Source organism: Dermacentor silvarum, chromosome 2 (genome assembly GCF_013339745.2).
Source record: "Dermacentor silvarum isolate Dsil-2018 chromosome 2, BIME_Dsil_1.4, whole genome shotgun sequence".
Taxonomy (NCBI): Eukaryota; Metazoa; Arthropoda; class Arachnida; order Ixodida; family Ixodidae; genus Dermacentor; species Dermacentor silvarum.
The window spans coordinates 79,409,640-79,428,154 of NC_051155.1; the positions used below are offsets into that span (position 1 = coordinate 79,409,640).

At 46.4% G+C, this 18,515-nt stretch overlaps 1 long non-coding RNA gene across 1 annotated transcript in view; it reads right to left on the reverse strand.

Moving 5' to 3' along the window:
• The window catches only part of LOC125943068 (uncharacterized), a 216,870-nt gene that overhangs the window by 76,785 nt on the left and 121,570 nt on the right, over nucleotides 1–18,515 (reverse strand). The window lies entirely within an intron of this gene.

An 18,515-nucleotide genomic window follows, 5' to 3' on the forward strand; every position in this document is an offset into this window, starting at 1 on the left:
TTTAGCATGCGTGTCGGGGGAAAACATCACTTTGCGTCGAAGCCGGTTCTTGAAAGAAAGGCTCATAACCGATATCATAGCCCCGGTGTCCACCAGTGTCATTGTACATATACCATCAATTGTCACTTGCAATTTGTTTCTCAGCATTGTAACCGGTGGAGGTATCAGTGTCGTGTCGAGTCTGGCGACCTCACCTCCATCGGCGCGCAGTCTAGTTTTCCGACGGCGGTGGTTAGAATCAACGTCGCCTCGGTGAAGTAGAGCGACGTTGACGTGAAGAAGATGGAATGAGACTGCGGTCTGAAACGGGCGAGTCGCTGCGGTGATTCCGCCAAGGACTGTTGATGGGGAAGGTCGTCGAGGAAGTAAGGGAGCGTGGAGGCCAGGAATTGTCGAAGTTAGGACGTTCAGTGCCATAGGACGTTGGCTGTGGATCGCACCACCTCTGTGCCCAACGACGCTGACGACAGAATCGAGATATGGGTCCTGTGACACCGCAGGTATAACACACGGGAGGCTCGCGGCTAACGTTCGGGTAGGGTACGTCCGTGCCTCCGATTAGGCCCTTGCTGAACAACGGGCATATCCCTCAGCACGCTCGTTGCCGGTTTCCCGGTGGTAGTTCTGTTGCGTTCTCATTGGCCTTCTCGAGAGGTACTCTTCGACAGTCGTTGCAGGGATGGAAAGGGGAGATGGTAGAGGATTGTACGGATGTTGACTATCACGGACCTCATTGTTCAATTCCGTGCAACGACGTAGCTCCTCTATAACAATCTTATGGTCGTCGCGAGATCGACTAATGGGATGTCGTCTTCAATGCTGCAACAGTTGTTACGTTTGCTAGCCGGCAAACTTCGGGATTATGCGGCGCAGTTCGAGAGCCTTAAATGTACGACAATGACGTATTACACCGCCGACTGAGCCAAAATTCTCTTTACCAATGAGGAAGTTGTAAACGTCCTCCGCGATTCCCTTCAACACATGGCCATCGTTGTCCTCCTCTGACATACGAGGATTGGCCGTTCTGCATAGCTTGAGCACGTTTTCGATGTAGGTCGTGCACGTCTCACCTGGAACTTGAGCTCTTTGAAGGAGCGTTAACTCGGCCTGCTTCTTTGCGATTGAATCATGCTCCTTGATTTCGGACGTGAAACGATCCCACGTTGTCAGAGTTTCCTCGTGGTTATCGAACCACACAAGCGCCGAGTCCATCAGAAAGAAGACTACGTTGGACAGTCGCGTTATGCTGTCCCAACGATAGTGCTTGCTCACCTGTTCGTAGTGGTTAAGCCATTCTTGGAGGTCCTCGCCGGGCTTCCCTCCGAATGTGCGAGGCTCTACCAGATGTTGGCACTGCCATGGACTAGCCATCGTTTGGGTCGAAGATGCCGCTGGTTCCGTGCGACTGTTGGCTTCGGTGTGGGACATCTGAAACACCGGAAGTAATGCGGGCAATCCAGCGATTCGGCGGCTTCGACGCAGATCAGGAGGTTGGAGAACCGTGTCGTCCGTGTTGCGTGGTGGTCGGGGGTACCCTGCACCTTCAACCAAAAACTGTTACGGATGATCGATGTTTATTCACAGGTGAAGACCAGGATGGATGAGAGGTCGCCATGATGTCGCCACCGAAATGTAGCCGTGGCTGCTGCTCAGTTCTTCGTTCTCCTCCTCTTCTATCTCCTCTGTGCCACGTTCCGCAATAATTCCGAAAATTCGCTAATTACCTTCATTACTTTAGACACGTATTGCAAGTTACGAATTGTAGCGGGTGAGTTAGCCAGACGTACCCACATAAAATGAGTTTCCAGGATGACAATAGTTTTGATATAATAGTTTTGTGGAACGAAATACATGGGTGTTCCAGCTAAGTTCGTGCTTCAATGCATAAAATATAGTTTTCTTAAAAAGTTAGTGGTACAACAGCGCATTTTTAGGGCAAGTTGAATGGCGCATTTCTTCGAACTGGTCTTATTCTGAAAATTAATTCCAAATAGAAAAGTCTTGCATACATCACCTTCTACAATTCGTAAATTGCAATATGGGCGGTAAGGTAACTAATTCAAGTTAATCAGTGCACTTTAGTTCTAATATGTGTGTTATAATAATATAACCGTAATATTTCTCGTGCAAATAAAGTCCGCCTCTAGGAATAATCCACCTCAAGGATTGGAATGATATCTGCAACAGGCTATCTTTAAAAGCTTTAGAAAATTAAAAATGATCACTCTATGTAGCGGTGGAAACTTGAGTTCGTCGTGGACTGCAGAATGATGATATAGCTTATAAACTAAAGTTTACCTCGATATTTTACGATGCAAAGCAACAGATAGAAGTTCAGTGATAGCTTTACATGCGGTCACCAGTTTGAGTAAGCAAGCTGAATAAAATGCGATGGACACAGTGCTGGACTTGCTCGAGCCCGCTTGGCACCACGCGTACAGTGGTGATCAAAAGTTACGAAAGCGCGCGCATCAGCAAAGGAATAAAAAAACGTGGAATTTGTTTATTACGCGTACATTAAATCACGCGCACCTTGGCTAAGACACTCCTTTTCAGTGGCCATGGCGAAACATCCCTTCCCGGGAACTCTTCAAGATATGCCTAGCATTATCTTCTTTCTGGGGTTTTACGTGCCAAAAGCAGATCTGATTATGAGGCACGCTGTAGTGGAGGGCTCTGGAGTAATTTTGACCACCATTATGAGGCGGTCGACGTAATGCGGAGTGTGTTATGCGTAGTAACGATGTGCATGGGGGTAATTTTGATATCGTACGCATTAATTATATGCGTGAGGCGTACGAGTACAGCGATGCACATATTTACATCGTGGAACATATATATTCCGCACTCCCACCCACCGCCACATAATGCTAATCATATCTGCAATAGTGCCCGTTTAGGGAGGCTCCGCTATATCTTCTTGCCCGCTTCTCGGCGGGCGATAAACAACGTATTAGTACAATCATAGGCAGTGAAATGGGACAGCCGATGCGGAGCTCTATCGGAGACACTTGGTTAAGTTATCTGACTCTCGACATCGACAACAGCAGAGGCAATATGCGCGTCAATAAAAAGCAACAAAACTCGATGCGTGCCGTGGCGGCCTCAACAAGCACACCTCACGTAGGCAAAGCTTCTCGCAAAACAGGACGCAGTAATCCTACAATGCAGATGGCGTTTAGGCTACGTTACAAGCCCTGTCACTCGTCTCTCCACAAAACGCAGTGGAAACGCCTCGAGCTACAACACAGGAAGTTCCTCAAGGACCTGCCTGGTATTACCACCTGTGTGGTGCAGCACCACGCCACCGGAAGGTGCGAGGACGTGGCCGCTGGAGCTACTCGCCTTGCTGCGTGCATCGTCACACATCTACTAATTCCAGTAAACCACGGACTATGCCCCTAATTCAGCATCTACGAAAACACCCGTCACTCAAGAATGCACGGAACGCTGCGCATGCACGAAAAACAGACGCGCCCCTATTGCGCCCGCGAGCACTGACCAGGCCCAGATCTCTAAAAGCACATGGTCTCGTAGTACTCTCATCCGAACACACGGCTCAATGGCTCAATGCACGGCGAAATTCACATGGGCTGCTCATTAGGAAAAACTGCACGACAACCTTTATGTGATAACTGAGTGCGGCAGTCATTCCAGCCCTCTCGCTCATTGAAAAGCAAGGAGCGACGCACTAGGGGTCGTCAACAGCCGTGCTATGGGGCCTAAGCAAAGCACGTGGCCTTCTCTTCGAGGAGACATCAGCGCCAAGAAAACGCGCGGTGCTGTGCCATTAGTGCGCAGAGTTCAGCCGCATGCGGGTGCAGGAAAGACAACTGTTTCGCTATTTTGCGTGACATAGGCGGCAAGCTCACCACCGTCGTGCTGAGGCGACCGATTGCCGTGGATCTCAGGAACGCGACAAGTCTTTTGTCGATAAGAAAACTGGCGACAATTTGCACAGGTGCCCACCTGCGAAATAAGAAGGTGCCCCTCACCTTCTTCATCAGCGAAGACATGACGTTTGCCATATAACAATTAACAAGCCACCGAAATCCGCGAATAGGGTACAGATAGAAGCTGACCGGGACATTTTACGTAAGAATGGCACAATTATGATGTAAGAGCACTTGGCACTCCTTAACCTCACCCACTCGAGCATAAGCTATAGTGCAACTGGGAAGTGTATCGCAGTTTGTACTGCGATGCAGCGCATTCGAACCACTGCTAGAGGAACTCTGGGAACGGGTTTTCCACCGACAACCGTCCAGGGCACATCTGTGGCTTCACGGCGTCTTGCACTCCGACTGCTTTTCGGAAAAAATGTATAATTCGTGATGGAATGCGGATACGTGCAGCAATCACCACGATATTTTAGAAGGGAGGTCAATGATGGAAGTAATTACTAATTCCCTCACTGTTCATTAGCGCATACAAGGTGCACCAGCTTGCTTTAGCTAAGGTGAAAATGCTTGTGGCTGGACACTATAGTTGCTATAGTGAGAGAAAACGTTTTTTTTTTCCTGTCTTCTAGTTTCTTCATGTCATTTTGGGTCCTCTTATAACATAACGATCTACAAGTGTGGTTTTGGAGGACGAGAGTAATTGTCTTACTGGTCAGTCTACTGAGGAAGAGGCTATTTCATACTGTTTGGTTACGGAAGTCTAAATTCAGCTTCGGAAATAATAAATCTATAGTATACGTTCCACTGTGTATTTTCTAGAATATTGCAGGAAACGTTCCGCAGTATTTAGCTTCTCGTCTGCTGCGCAAAGAAATGCGACCAATCATGAAAAACCGTCATGCCACTATGCGCTGGTGCGACACTACAGTATTGGTTGTGTAGGGGTTATGCGAGTATTCAGGGCGTTGTAGCTCAGAATGTGACAGGACACTGACTTAGGCGTTTGCTTGTAGGCTTCACTGCTGAAAGCAAGAGGCGTGGCTCTTAAGATAATGGTAACCTTAATAAACAACCTTGAATTTTCTCCGCCCTGCGACTTTCTGAGTACCAGTGTACTAACTTTAATGCTCCGTCTGTTCACGCGTGTCAAAACATACTATTGCGATAGCGGGGTGCAAGCATGGAATCACGTGCTGTTTTTCATATTTCGTGGATTTCCTCCATGAGCATGCAAAACATTGTTGCGCATTCAGTACGAATCTAAGCACTTTGCAATTGAACGTTTCCTAAAACAGTTCTTAGTTTTCTTTTTGAAGTTTCTCCAACATTTACTATGTGTCAATTGGGAATGTTGAGAAATCTGGGTAATTTTCTACCATAAAATTCCCGTCGATGTGATTTTATTCTTGTCATCTTACAGCACACCCAAATACCGTGGCTAAGTTTAGCTCGGACACCTGTCTAGTCAGCTCTTTTTCTGTATTACTAGACTGTTACAGCCCCAGAAGCAGAAGTTTTTCTTCATTTGCTCCTTTACGCCTTGATTATAATAACATAATTACTACTATTTCGCCAAGGTGGTACTATCCGCGTCACCATATGCTCCTCTACATTCGACATGGGAGAAGCTCGATCATCAGGCGCTGCCACTAAGCACAGAAGTGCAATCGCCTTCTGTTGCCTCTTGTCTGTCGAATTCTGAACACGTTAACTTGTCCGCGACATGGTGTGGCCTTCTACAATGTAATGGATAAATGGCAACCGTGTGTTTTGTGATACTGCCTGATCACCATATATGAGTTCCATGAGGAGACTTTCGCGTTTCGAGCTTACAGTGCTTGTTTATTTATATTTAGTCAAAAGCCTGGACGCAGCGATTAATATAGTTAGGGTAATGTATAGGTTCTAATTATTAGGTCATTTCAAAAGGACCTGTTTCCTACTGGGACTCCTTATAAAGAACACGTCAGGAGAAGAGATGCAGCTTACCACTAATCAGGCTGACGGCGTATCCCCGGGGCATCTGATGGTGCAACAGGCCTGACTGCTTCACGACGATGGCGAAGCACTTCAGGTGGCCGCCTCCCGCCACGGTTGCTGTAGGGCATTGAGTGTGAGGGGGAGTGGCTTCTCGCACAGATATGAAAGGGGTGTTATGGGTGAGAGACAAGTCAAATTTACTCGCCCCTAAGGGTAATGGCTTGTGTTGTGGCTGAATCATTTACCCTTAAGGCCATAAATTAGTGTACACGACAGAGAGCTCATACTACTGCTGTGTTGAGAGAAGCCGTAGTTGAAATGATGAGATCAGAGAAGCCGTAGGTGAATTTGTCACACGAAGTTAGGCAGCTATAGGCGTGAAAGTTTGTTTCTTGAACTTTCCGTGTTCCTAGTCGCCCCCACAAAAGCAAAGCTGATTTTTTCCTATCAACGGTTCCTTGTTACTAAGCGTAAAGGTTTAGCCGATGAGGCGAACAAAGCATGCCCTAAGATGCAAAAATGTTCACTGAGTACTCTTGGGTGCTCAGTGGTCTGCCTGAGGTACTTTCTGAGACATACACGGCGTTTTTATGGCCAACATTTCCCTTTTTGGTCCTTATTTTGTCACCTGCGGTGATGCATAGCTTTTAGCAGGACATACACGAAGAAACCAAAACCGCACGAACAGCATGATGAGCAAACAACCAATTCCCATGCAGAGGGTAAGTCCAAAAAGGAAGAATCAAAAGGAACATGAAAGGTACAGAGGTGCGACAGATTCACACCCTTCTTTAGAATCAGAGCTCACAACTGCTTTTTCGATTTACAAATGTAATTTCCTGGTCCCTCCGCGCTTAAAATGTGCGGGGGTGTGCAACCTGTAGTCTCCTTTGTCAAGTATCCATGCAACACCACTTCACGCCCATGAAGAAATTCCAGAGTGGTGGTTCAGTTAAGGCCATTGGTGCATTTACGACGAGCAAGTCTTATTGCCTGCTGCGGGATAAAGGCCTTGTAGGTGGCCTTCTCCCCTTTGGTGAACAAGGTGGAAATATATTCACGTTGCTCAATATATACCGAAGCGAGCGTCAATGATTGAACGTAATTTTGCGAATGCATCGGTGGAAATACCTTTAAGCGATTCCTTTCGTTAACTGCTACTCATTGCAATCGCATTTCAATTTCACGATAAGGTTAACTCATTGACACTCTCGTGAGAGATGATTGACGGGAGTGGGGAAAAGATCTTGAGCAGTCAAAGAAGTTCGCATCACGTGACGCACATGCGTGGCCCAAAATATACAGCTGCATTTTCCCTATTTAGGTGCGGTGTACAAACACTGCCGGCCTCACCGCCTGTCGATTTCGGCGACCGCATTATACCAAAATTGGCCGCCATGCCGCCCTGCGAACGTGAATGTCCGGCAAAGCTGTATCAAACACCACATTGGTCGAGCATGGTAAACCCGCTGTTTCTTCTGGTGTCTTATATCCGTGGGCTCCCCATGGAAGTCTCAGAATGAACTGAATGAGTTGCTAGACGGCCCTCCCTTTTATAAATGAAAGCGCGGTGACGTCACTGACTATATATATATATATATATACAAACGCCATATCTTTCTTTGCAATCAGGCATACAACATATATATATATATATATATATATATATATATATGTTGTATGCCTGATTCCAAACAAATATCTGCCTTCAAATGTTATACTTTTTATTAACCGGCGTCAAATTTTACGACTACTCCACAATTTATGATTACTGCGCAATTTTCCCAGGGCGTGTCCGGTTTTGTGTGGCCGATCTAAAGATTTCTGCGTTTTTATATTGCAACATCGTTAAGGGCGCCTCATAATTTCGATTGTCATGATTTTTACAGTGAAGCTGTATACATATCGTTGTTCGGAAAATTCGAAAATTCGGAAACACAAAACTCCAGATTTCTATAGCTTTTCTTGGCCCCTACTGCGCCAGCAAGCAGGCGCCGATCTCAGGGGGGAGTGTTAGTACATGTACTTTTATGGCGTTCCTAATGGGAGCCGTCACCGGTGAGGAGATACGACAGAGTTTCATGTAAAAATTATTTGAACGATATCTGGCGCTAGTGCCTACAGCAGCTGCAAGTAAGGTGGCTCAGCCAACATGCCAATGATGAGACTACATAGATTTGCCTGAACTTCATTCGAGCTTTAAAACAACTTCGCGACTTTTGTTCAAGTATTGCGTTATAAATGCAGCAATTGGCACTGATTACGCTGATCACGCCTATGTTCAAAGAGTTCTTGCTTTCGTCTGCTCATTGACATTGGTTGTCTTACGGAAAAATAAATGGTAAATATTAGTTTCAGGAAAGATAGCAAGGCACAATGATAATACAAATCCATGTACTACACCCATCGTTCTCATGGTAACTAAGTAAGCCTAGTGCAAGATGTCCCGCTAACAATTTTAGTAGAAAACTGTCGTAGACACCACCTGCTTTCTTTTATCGCTCTTCGGCGTCGGTCGGTAGCGGCTGCAGCGCAAGCACTGCTCGCCTGTGATGGGGCATTGAGGCCAGAAAATGCGACCAATAGGCAGTCAGATTCTGCCTCACACACTGCAGCGCATGGAGACAGGCTAAGAAGCATTGACTGAATAAGTTATAAAACAAATCAATAGTAAATAGGTTGGTGAGCATTTCTGCAACACACGTTCAATATATTTATCCTGTTCTAAAAGTCTTATCATTCGTTCAGGAACTAAGTGATCGGGTGAGTTTGAGTATATGGCCACCTGTAGTTAGTAATCAATAGTATACTAGTGGATTATTGCTGCTATGCAACTTATATTGTGTTAACCGTGTACTGACGTTAAAATGCACAGCTTCACTAGGCCGTAGTTTTTTCAATCAATCAATGGGCGTGCACACAACGCTCAGACCAGCAGCGGCACGCCCACTCGGCAACAACTTTCTATGGCAGCGCAAGCAAAGCCACGACCATTTCTTTACTGCGCATCCGCAAGTAGTCCGCGAATGCAAGCAACTGGAAGCTGCGTAGCGTAAAACAAATCGTACCAATTATGTCATTGCTTTGTTAACGATTTCTTTGGAAGCAAATAAAGAACCCTTTAGGGAAAAGGTCTTTCGTTACTTTCTCTTCGCAGATTTGGGTTGCTGGTGGCCATGTTTCGTTTTCCCGGTCCTGTAACCCACCAGCGCAACGTCAGCATCACTTGGCCCAGTAACACAAACGCAGAAGCTCCGCACGTGCGAGCGCCTGCGCGTAGGTTTGGCTGTGCTGCCAAAGAAAGTTGTCGAGTACAGAACCAGCGTCCTTGATAGAATGCTGCCATGTTCCACAACGAAGCCAAATTAGAGAACCCTGAGGATACGTATGCTTGCCTTCTGTGTCGTTTCACAGCTAATGGACAGGGCGTCAGTAGTGTCTCTCACTTGTTCAATAGAAGAAATCAATCCATGCAGCCACCGGCTTGGGTGCAATGTGAGCGGCGCGTAAGCAACGCTGTGCTAAAATTCTCAAGTGCCGTGCTTTGTTCCTTTTACCATCCTGCGTAAGGACCCTTTTAGCGCGATAAACTGAAAATTAGGCATTTGTTTTTTTTTGTGCTGTGGCTCAGGCGCCATCTGTTGGAGCACGTAACGAAAAATGTTTGTATTATGTTTCTCTATTTGAAAACTAACCACGATAACGGTTCATTTGCGATACTCCACATCGCAAGTAGGACCTCGCTCCGTGTGCGCGTCGCGCATTACACCTGCCATGGATTTCTGAGTTGGCGCACTTATGACCCGCGAGTATACCGGATGACCTTGTTAATGGAAACAGGTAACAAAAATTTGGTTAGCCTCTTCCTGCACTCTGCCCACTGACGTCAAAATGCCGTGGTCACACAAACGCTCGGAAATTGCACCATGGCATAAAAGCCCGACGCTCGATTCATCGGGTCATGGGCGCATGCCTAAAACGGCGGAATAAACATTCCTGCGAATTTCCCTCATGCAAGGTAGCGTATTGAGGAGCTCCGTGTGTTAGGTCTAGATTGCATGCCTGTGGACTGAATCATGACGTCATGCTAGTTGGATCGAAATTTCTACAGCCAAACCTGGCGTGACGGAAGCGGTGGCGTCAAGATCACCGCAGCTTACTCAAGAGCATCCTGATAAGATTCTATGGCACTCGGGCAAGGTAGCATGACATCGTGGATAGAAGTGCACAGGCCTTGCTCTATGTAGTTAGGCCCGCTTCCCATAGCAACATTCATAAAAGAAATGCCGCAGTTTCACCCGAAAGGCGAAGCATCAATTGCGATAGCAAATTGGTAGAGAGCTATATGGAGTAAGGATAGTAGTTTTATCTGCTGTATAAGCTCGGGGGGGGGGGGGGGGGGACATGTAGCAGCACCAGCAACGCGCATAACTGTTTTCGACGGCATTTTGCCCGCGTTCGCATTGAACGCGTGCGGCGTTCGTGACTGTTGCCGATGCCTCTGGCGGCGGCTCGACGGTTTTCGACGAGGTGAGAACGCGACCCGCGCTGAGCAGCGGCGGAAGTCTGTACCACCTTACAAATTCATTTGATGGTAAGTGGTTCTTGAGGGAAAGGGAACGGTTGGTGCCACAGCTAAACGTTGCCTCCTCTCCCTTCCTTTCTTCCCCCCCCCCCCCCCCCACGGCCTCTCGTGCGATGGCAGAATTCACGTTTTCTGTCCGCTGTGCGTTCGCTACCCGTCAAAGCACGCGCCCCTCGCGCGCTTTCACTCACACATACAGCATACGGCGCGCTGCGACGATTTCATCGCCGTTTGATTCTATACGGAACCTCACGGCGACGGCGACGCCGATGGAATAAATCCGCTTGGAGTGTGCATACAATTGTTATCGCATTAAAAGTGAGTGCGCGCAAACCTCTAGCTGCCGAGTGAAAGAAGTTGCGGGACGCGTTCATTGCGAAAGTTCGCTGCGCGAATCTTATCGTACTCTGGCATTGTGGCACATTACAAGATCGAGCGCGTCGTGTGCTGTGAATAAACGCAGTTTTAATGCTGAATACAATTTCCATTTGCTTTATTAAGGTCCATCATGGCGGCAGAAGGACGTGTTTGTCATTGAAATTTGCAGCGTCACTATCGTAATGAGCTATTTCGCCTTGCTGGCTCGTGAAAGCGATTCCAGTATGAATGTCAGGATTAGCTCATGCGAATGTGCTCGAGGAGCCACAAAAGATCGGCAGAAATTTAATAAATATTTGTAATTCACTCGTTTAACGGCCATGTTGCAACAGCAGTATTACAGGATCGTGCTGTGGGAGGTTAAAATTATTCAAGTGGTTTGAAAAGCGCAGCTGGTTACGCTGCTGAGTACTTTTTACTACCAGAGGCGCACAAACCCCTAGCTGACCTAGGTTTAGATGGTAGAACACGAAGTGACAACACGGTATTCACAGATATGCGGCAATGTGGGCTTCCACGGAGCTGATCTGCCAGATGCCCAGCATAAGCTAGAAATCTCAAGGTATTTTTGGGATTTTATTTTCGGTTTCTTCATATACAAATTTTCCTTCACAGTACCTGTCACCGATGCCACTCCGATGAACCAGAGTCTCTTCCGGTCGCAGATGTTCTGCAGGACATGCCGCGCCTGGTAGAGGAAGAAACCGCCAGACAGCCGGCACCAGTACTGGAACAGGACCGCCTTAAGCCATGTCCCAGCATCGACCTGGCGCAGCTGTTCACCGAAAACCACGGCCGTCAGCACCATGCTGTTGATGCTGCCTGCTGCGAAGGTGATCGAGGCCTCTCACGGCTGCCTCGGGGCCGCCCCGTTGCCTCCGCTGTCCTGTCGGTGCGCTGTCCAGTACGAGGAAGCTCCGTTCGAACGACTGCGCGAGAGAGCGTGATTCTAGCTCATGGCCTTCGCGAGCAAGTTCGCGTGGCCACGCGCTGAAATGCGGCCAGGTGCTGCTTCCTCTTTTTCGGTTCAAGTTTAGATTGCGCGTGCAGCGTTTCCGAGAAAACCTGATTATCTACAAAATCATAACAATGAACAGGACGCGGAACATGCTGAGCTAGCGCGCCATATTTTTTCCTGAAAATGGTGTTCGAGGACTGGTGCTCCATTAACAAAAAAAAGGGGGGGGGGGGTAAGTAGCGGATGACATGCTTAAGTAATTCTGTAAGATCTTTAGTTCTGAGGTCCTATCGGCGGTGCTGATGAGATATTGATACGTGAACTTGCTTATCGGCTTGCGGTGACCGCTTTTCACTGGTTTACTTGTTTGCTCCACGCAAGACGCGCCTTTCTATAACCGAAGTTTCGTGAATTTTGTGGCTGGTTATACTTGTTGCGGATGTTGTCGCCGAACCTTGTCTAATCAGATTGTTTGAGCGATGTGAATGAGGGTGTGTATTACAGAGCTGCGATTACGCTGGCAGGTTAATTGAACCATGTATAAAAAGCCGACGTGTCTTATCCGCTGATCAGATTTCGACGACCACCACTTGTACTCGCCGCTACCGTTGTGCTTGAGTTCTTTTGTGGGCACAAGTTGACGTGGCTCGCAGTTGTGCCACAGTATTATTCTTCAACGTCTCTAAATCCTGACAATATCTGTTATGTGCGAAGCACCTTATGCGCCGGGCCCAAGGTAGATATACCTTGCCGGGTTTGGTTTGGTTTGGTTTCGTGCCTATAGATATAGCACAACCCACTACGGTTGATTGGCCATGAATCGGGCGGCAGTGGGAAGAAAAATGAAGAATACCTAAATGGGATTTTCTTACTTAAGAATGAGATAATAAAATGAATTATAATTGTTAATATTAATTTTCATGCTATAGCATCTGAAAATTTGAAGCAAATATTTTTGTTGTCTTGTGAAAAAAAATTAGCATGGAAGTCTCCTCGTTTCCATTACAAAATTAAATATGGCATCACATACGTTCCTATTACAGTGTCCTAGTGCCGACGCCCCCGAGATAGAATGATAGGTAATGTAATGTTCAATCCAAGTTGGCGAAGGGGACCTTCTAGAAGTCGTTTTCTATGCATGGTGAACCTACGTCACTCTCTATAAAGAAATGATCCATAGTTTCGGGTTCATTGCAATAAAAGCATTGAGGAGGAGGCGCCAAACCAGACCTATGGGTATAGAAATTAAGCCTTGGTATTCGGCAACGCATTCTAGTAAACGACACTTCAAATGTTCTTGTTGAACACCATCTGCTGTGCCAAGGAAACCTTAGGTGCTGAAAATCGGTGTTATTGAGTACACATGATTTGGCATGTTCTTCTTGGACCGAAAATTTTTTTTAAATCTCGCAGAAGTGACGTATGCCGAAGGTCTTAGGATCCTCAGTACCGGGCCGTTAAGAGATGCCGCTGCTAGTGCGTCTGCAGGTTCGTTTAAAGTGAGCCCCACGTGCCCTGGCACCCATACCAGATGGATAAGGCGTAAATGTTGGGGGATAGATGAATGAAATTCTCGGAGAATGATAGATGAATTGGGCACTGATAAAGCGGAGCAAACAGACAAGGAGTCGGTTAAGATTACGGCTGAAGTAATAGATGTGGGAAGTTTTCGTAGAGCTAGGATGATTGCAATAACTCCGCCTGAAATATTGGCGTAAAGTCGGGTAGTCGAAGGGAGAAAGACTAATTTATTGATGCCGAAAAAAGACCCACTCCTGCCTTATCTTCACTGACAGAAGCATCTGTGGCTATTACTGCATTTATTTGGAGGTTCTCGAGGTGGTCATCTAGCAAACTTTTTAGGTATCGAATAGGCAGGAGTTTAGCGTTATTAGGAAATATATCATCGAATTCAATGCTTACTGTCGCAGTAGGGAAATTTTCAAAATCCACATCACGGATTGATATCTCTAATGGCTCTAATAGTTTCTGCACAAAAACTACCTGGGGACAATGCAGTCTGTACCATTGATTCTCAAAGAATGCAGTCGGTTCTCTAATAAACATATAGAATGAGCGTCTCTGGGGAGAAGCATATATGTTCAGTAACGTTTGGACTGTCAGCATACGAAAACGAGTTTGAAGAGATGGCAGGTGAGTTTCATGATAAATAATATTATTCGCTACATATTTTGGAATGCCGAGACATAAACGTTGTGATTCGCGTTCTAAAAGAACCAGAGGGCGTAATTTATAAATAGGACCTCCAGAAAATAACACGCATCCAAACTCTAGAATGGGGCGGACATACATACAATAAATCATCAGCAAGGTCTCCCTGCGCATTCCAAAACGATTGCTGCTGACTCTTCGTAATAAACCAACTGCGCGTGCTCCTTTTTATGCGATGTATTCTATGCGTGTCTTCCAATTAAGCTTTTCAGTGTAAATCATTCCCAGATATTTTAAAGATTGCACCTGCGGAATAATCTCCTGGCCATACGACAGTGTTATTCGGATAGGAAAAGTTAAGGGAAAAACAATGATTGCACTTTTGCTAACATTTAGCGACATTTGTATTCCTTTTAGCAAAATTTTAATCTGATTCAAATACAATTGCAAAGTTTTATATAAGCTATGAATATCATTTGACACTGAGAAAAATGCGATATCATCAGCGTATACGTATACCTGTACGTCATGATGAGTGGGGATGTGATTTAGTAAAATATTAAATAATACAGGGGAAAGTACTGCACCTTGAGGAACGCCCCTTGTCTGTTTGTAAATGTGAGAAGACACACCGTTTTGATAGCAATAAAAAGTGCGTCCACTTAGAAAATTTTGAATCCATGCAATTATGTACTGTGGGAGACTCACACATTCGAGTCTGTTGATTAAGGTACTGTGATCGACACTGTCATACGCCTTCGCAATGTCTAATGTGACTAAGGCAGCGTACTGGTTGTTCCGGCAAGCGAGTTGAATTCTACTCTCCAAGTCAACATGAGCACACCAAATTGAGCAGCCGGGCCTGAATCCACCTATCGATGTGACCATACAGAACTCTCTCGATTAATTTTACGAGATTTGAGGTCAGAGAAATAGGTCTAATGTTATCTATTGTTTATCCATCACCCGGCTTTTTGAGTAGCGGAATTATTTTGGCAACCTTCCAGTCTGGATGAATCCATGCATTTTTCATCGAGAAATTTGTAAGATTAAGCAAATCCTGGGGTAATAATTCGAATAATAGTTTTATCATTGCTGTAGTTATGCCATCAGGACGTGGGGCTGAAGCTGGCAGCATCTTTACCACTCTCATTAATTCTTCTAATGTGACTGCCATGTAATCATTAGCTGTTTCAGGCGCCGGTATATGATAGGGGCGAAGTGACGAGAATCGACGCTCTAAGCCTTTTGCAATCTCCTTCAGTGATTGTACCAATTCAGTGGAAGTTACGCTGACAGACTGTACATTTATCGGGGTTGAAACAATCTTTTTAGACCGTAGAAACCTAAATAGGGCTTTTTTTTCTAGACTGCGATAGGTAACTGTAATGTTTAGTGTTATAATTTTCTTTCGCTTGGTCAACTGATTGCCTGAATGTAGTTGCAACAAATTTATAGTCATTCCAATTACGTGGACATTAATTATAGAGTAACTTTCTCCAGGCTGCCTTTCTTCTATTGACCCTTTTAGCGGAGCAGTTTGCTCTAGAGGAACCAGATGGCGCTATCGTCCGCGCGCCATACATTGCCTCAGCGAATGCGCACGAATACGAAACCATTACTGCTTCTGCCCGGCTACTGTGCGATCAGCTGTCGAAAATGAAACTCGTTGTGCGCTAATGCACTGTGCCCATTTCATACGGCAAAATGTATAACGTTAAAGGGATGACGTGTGCGGTAGTTCGCTGCAAAAATATTGATTCACACAATAATGAATGAAATCAACCTTTGTCGCCGCTGCTACATAAGGACTGCCTGTGTTGCCGCCCTTCGCGATGCACGGCTTTCCTCGAAGATAAATAAATATAATTCAACCGCCTGCGCTGCATAGATAACCTCCAAAGAAAGGACTTCAACTCCGGAACGTCGGCATATAAGATGGAGTACCGCTCGTTACAAAAGGAAGTAGTGCCACTTACTGGCATAGTAAACTTCTCGCACGTTATCTAAACACATCCACGCCTACTCGCACGAAAACTTACGCCCACCCTATCGCCAACGTGTGAGTGAATAGGCGCACACTTGAATCAATGTGCCGAAGCATGAGTGACGGTGACTACCACGACAAGACACGAATGTTGGAAGCTGAATATTTCGTGACGGTCCACAGAGTAAGCGAGGGACTAGCGATAATACGTATTTGCTACGAGCTACCACAAAGTAGAGAACATTTAAATTCCAAGCTTTGTGCGCCGCAAGAACAAATCTATCGCAGCAGAGCACACCCGCGAGTAATTACGCTGAAAATAAACAATCAGATAGTGGCCGCACCGAGGAACTTTACTGAGTCAGAAATGCTTAGGCGTGTATTTATATCAGTAAGCGTTGCGTCTTATTTGCGCATAGCCCACAGCACGCCATGATCTGCGTGTCTTAAATATAGGAGACCAGGGCTCAGTGATTGTCAAGGGCCCTGTATGAGTTGCATTTAGAGTGAGGGCGCTGTTGCTTGTGAAAGGTTCTCATATCATGTGTTATTCTTCCAGAGGCGGTACGTCAACCTTAACTGCTGTATTCAATGCCAAAGGGACTACTATAGCAAAAGGTCTGTGTATCAAGGACCCAAACATGTTTGCTGCACTATAGGAAGTACACGTGTTGTATGTAGAAGACGATGACGACGAAAAGCAGGATATAAATTTTGCTTTTGCAGGCTTGGGGAGGAGTAATCGCTACACAATAGACGAAGAATTCGCCCTCTATGGAGAGAAAAAACATCCGGCAAGGTGACTATCAAGTAGGTGGAGGCCATTCAAGCGCAATGATGAAGGAAGTGTGCGTGTTTATGGTAGAAGACTATGATGATGAAAACTAGGATACACATGTCCGGAACCGAGGGGTCGCAGCGCAGTGCCCGAAGAAGAGAACCAGCGCAGCGGGCTTTTAGAACGGACTAGCCCGTACCGTGCTTACGCATCGAGCACGTGCCGTCCATCTTTATTTTCGTCGTCTTTGACCCAGTTGACGCCCAGTATTCAGCAATCTTGAACTACCACAGAGGGAGTCGCTTGCGATATACCCCACACCATCGAATACTAAAGACGGAGGATGCCGCTGCCTGGCGTAGGCTCCAGATAGGCACGTACACGAACCTACACATATTACATCGCTTGCACCCCACAGCCTACAGGGACGAATTCCCGTGGTGTAGGGCCACACCAACCCTATACCACATTACGTGGGAGTGCACGCTACACAACATAGAACACCGCGAGGGAGCAATGGGGGCGCTGCTGTCCAGCTCGGCCCTCGACGACCAGCTCAAGCTGATAGAGCAGAGAAGATGGCAAGAGCCAGCGCAGCCCTGTAATAGGGGCCCCGACCATTAGCGATGCCCCTTCGGCGGAAGACAAAACTCTATCTTAGTAATAAAGTTTATCTATCTCTCTTCCACGGCCTACCACCTGCAGACAAAAGGACTCACGGAGCGGCTCGATCGCACGTTGACAGAAACGCTGTCTATGTAACTTTCTGATGACCACAGTGATTGGGACATCGCGTCACCCTTCGTGACCTTCATTTACAGTTCCTCCCGTCACAAGACCGCTGGCTTCTCCCCCTATTACCTTCTGTTCGGCCGCCACCCCTCTTTGCCTTTTCACAAACTGCTTCCTTCCTCAACGCACAATCCCACTGAATATGCTCAAGACGTCTTCGTCCGGGGGCTGACACGGACCGCCAGATTGGTAGCTCCCGTCTCGCCCAGTCTCAGCCTGCGCACAAGATGCACTACGACAGCCGACATCAAGACGTTCAGTTTCTGCCTGGCTCCGTTGTCCTCCTATGGACGCCACGTCGCAGCATCGGCTTGTTTGAAAAGATGCTGCCGCACTGCACAGGCCCCTCTACAATACTGCGGTATATAACTTTCCGATGTCAACTACGAGATCGCTCCGCTGTACTTACAGGTCCCCACTGACGTTGTGCATGTGTCTCGGTCGAAGCCTTGCCTTTTCGGGAGTTCACCTCCATTATAGCTGGCGCTGAGAAGGCGCCTTTGCAGGTGGGGGTTATGTTACAGCGCAGCCAAGAATGGCATCAAAGTTATATGACGACGATTTGACGTGTTGAGGTGAAATCGGTATCGACAGCCATGTTGTTTGTACATCGTTGCCTGTCTTCTAAATATTGTAAATATACATCTTTATATGTGACATTCTCAACGTAACAATAGAGACAGGAGTGCCTACTCATATAATGAAATTTCTCCTTACGAAGTTCTTTCATGTTCACAATCCTGGTGCAATATTTAGGCCAATTTGTTTATTGTTATCGCAGTGGTTGCCACACCGCGTAATAGTATACTTTAATGCGTGCCTGCCTACTTCATGCAGAAACTTCGAAGCAATCTCATTGTTGCCCTCATGGCTTATATTTTGAAGGCTTCAAATTCTTCTGAGACGTCTGTGCGTTCTTGTTCTGTAGCTTCTTGCTACAAGTTTGGTAGATGAAATGTTTCTTATATATGACTCGCAGTACC